The sequence below is a fragment of the Macrobrachium rosenbergii genome, chromosome 9, assembly GCF_040412425.1.
Source record: "Macrobrachium rosenbergii isolate ZJJX-2024 chromosome 9, ASM4041242v1, whole genome shotgun sequence".
Lineage (NCBI taxonomy): Eukaryota > Metazoa > Arthropoda > Malacostraca > Decapoda > Palaemonidae > Macrobrachium > Macrobrachium rosenbergii.
The window spans coordinates 61,495,946-61,499,063 of NC_089749.1; positions in this window are offsets into that span (position 1 = coordinate 61,495,946).

A 3,118-nucleotide genomic window follows, 5' to 3' on the forward strand; every position below is an offset into this window, starting at 1 on the left:
TTTGTACGGATGCTGTTGATGTTGCAGCAGGTGATGTAGTAGAGGAGCTAGAGCAGAGAAACTCTCCTCTGATAGAAGACAAGGTAGAAAAAGTCAACAATGAAAAGGACTGTAAGCTAGACAATACTACGGAGGAGGTTCGTGAATCTTCTTTACTAGATTGTAACATTTTGGATTCAGAGTTTCATAATCTGTTTGAAATGAGAGAATTTGATATTAGAGATGCTCAAGCTAATGATTATTCTTTACAACAAATGTTTAATGAAGCTGTTTCAGAGAGTGAAATCGCTACAGAAGGACTTGCTATTATTTAAAGACAGGAATACTGATGAGAAAGTACAGAGCACTATCTACTCCTGCTAATGCTTCATGGGATGTGAAGTACCAATTAGTTGTACCTTTAGGATTGAGAGAAGAAATAATCCGGATTGCCCATGTGAATACATCTGCCCATCTTGGAGTGAAGAAGACCACTCTCAATATTCTGCAATATTTTTATTGGCCTGGAATAAGAGAAGATGTAAAGAAATTTTGTAAAGTTTGTGATACTTGTCAAAAAGTAGGTAAACCTAATCAGCCTATAAAACCAGTACCTTTATCTCCACAGATTGTATGTAGTGTTCCATTTGAGAAAGTAATTTTGGATTGTGTTGGTCCATTGCCTAAGTCTAAAAAACAAAACCAGTATTTGATGACTGTTATGTGCAGTAGCATAAGGTATCCAGATGCTGTACCTCTGCGTAATATTTCTGCTAAAACATTAATTCCTCATCTAGTTAAGATTTTCACCCAATATGGAATACCTAGGATTGTACAGACCGATCGTGGAACTAATTTTACGTCTACATTATTTCAGGAAGTAATGAAAGTAATGGGTATTAAACATTCTATGTCCACAGTATATCATCCTCAAAGTCAAGGTTGTCTTGAAAGATTTCACCAGACGCTGAAAGAAGGATTGACTAAGTTTTGTGAAGAAACTGGTAAAGACTGGGAGGAAGGATTGCCATTTGTTTTATATGCCGTGAGGAATGCACATCAGGAAAGTCTTGGATCTTCTCCTGCCGAATTACTTTATGGAAGACAAATTAGAGGACCACTTAAAGTATTGTATGACACTTGGTTAGACTATAGTGAAGATGTCAGTTTGGGAGAATATGCAACGAATTTAAGAGAAAAGCTTGAGTATTCACGTAAGTTCGCCCATCAACATTTGTTTAAAGCCCAGCATTCCATGAAGAAAAACTTTGATAGTAAAGCAGAGAAGAGAGAATTTAAAGTTGGAAATAGAGTTTTAATGTTAACTCCTATGAAGAAAACTTTTGAAAGCAGATATGAAGGACCATTTACTGTGATGAGTAAGAATCAGAATGTATATGAAATATCTACTCCAGGTAAAAGGAGAGATCGGAAAAAGTACATATAAACAGATTAAAACTTTATTCTACTAAGGAGAAAACTGAAGAAAGTATTGCCGTTGCTAGCTTGGTTCTTGTTGACAAGTCTTCTGATCAAGTATCTGATGACCATCTTATAAAAACAGATGTTCGATTATCCAATTCTGACAATATCAACCATCTGAAATCTAAATTGCATCATTTACCCTCTCTTCAATTGCAGGATATAGAAAGGTTGTTGGAATCTTTCCCAGCGATTTGTGGAGACATACCAACACAAACAAGTCTTGTGGAAGTTGAGATGCAGCTTAAGATCGGCTCAGTTCCAGTTAAGAGCGCTCCGTATCGAGTATCTCCATACAAGAAGACCATCATGAAAAAAGAGGTAGATTTCTTGCTAGAACATGGTTTGGCCGAAGTCAGCCATAGTCCATGGTCATCTCCATGTGTACTAGTAGGAAAACCAGATGGTACATGTCGGTTATGCACAGATTATCGTCAGGTAAACCAACTTACTGTTTCTGACTGCTATCCGTTACCCAGAATTGACGATCTTATTGACTTGGTAAGCTCATCAAAATTTATATCTCGTATAGATCTTCTTAAAGGTTACTATCAACTACCATTGTCAGAATCCACAAAACCCATAACTGCGTTTGTAACACCTAGTGGACTTTTTCAATACAAGGTGTTACCTTTTGGATTAAAGAATGCTACAGCTATATTTCAAAGGCTCATGAATGATGTTTTGAAGGATTTATCCAATGTTGCAGTATATTTGGACGACATTATTGTTTTTACAGATACTTGGGATAGCCACCTAGAGACGTTAAGGAAGGTATTCGCTCGGTTGGAAGCCACAAACCTCACACTGAATTTGGCGAAGAGTGACTTTGGTTATGCCCGAATTCAGTATCTTGGATATGTTGTCGGGAGTGGAGAAGTCGCACCCGTTAATGCCAAGGTGAATGCCATCTTAACTGTGAAGGAACCTACCTGTCGGAAGGAAGTTCAACGCTTCTTAGGGATGGTCGGGTATTACAGAAGATTCTGTAAGAATTTTTCGGAACTTGTCTTTCCACTGACTGATCTGACAAGCAGCAAGAAAAAGTTCCAGTGGACCTCAGAGTACCAGGAGGCATTCGACAAGGCTAAGACTTTGTTAATCTCAAGCCCAGTTCTCAAATCTCCTGATTTTGGAAGTCCGTTTATCCTCGAAGTAGATGCCAGTGAGATTGGAGTAGGAGCAGTTCTTCTGCAGAGAAGCAAAGACTTCTTACTACATCCAGTGATGTACAGCTCGCAAAAGTTTAAACCCCATCAGCTTAACTACTCTACAATAGAAAAGGAAGCTCTTAGCCTACTTTTGGCTTTGGAGAAGTTTGATACTTATCTTCATTCGTCCCCATACACTATTGAAGTATATACTGATCATCAGCCACTTACGTTCTTGCAGAAAATGAAGACTAAGAATAAGAGACTAATGAGATGGTGGTTATCCTTGCAAGACTATGATCTACATGTGAATCACATCAAGGGAAAGGATAATTTGCGTGCAGATTTTTTATCCAGGCATCCTGTTATGTAAAATTGTAAGAATTTGTCTTTGTTATATTATGAATTGTAATTTTTGTTTATCCTCATTGGTTATAATGATGATTTTAAAGAGGGAGGGATGCTATAACTTGACTTATTTGTATTTGTTTTCGTATGAGATGCGA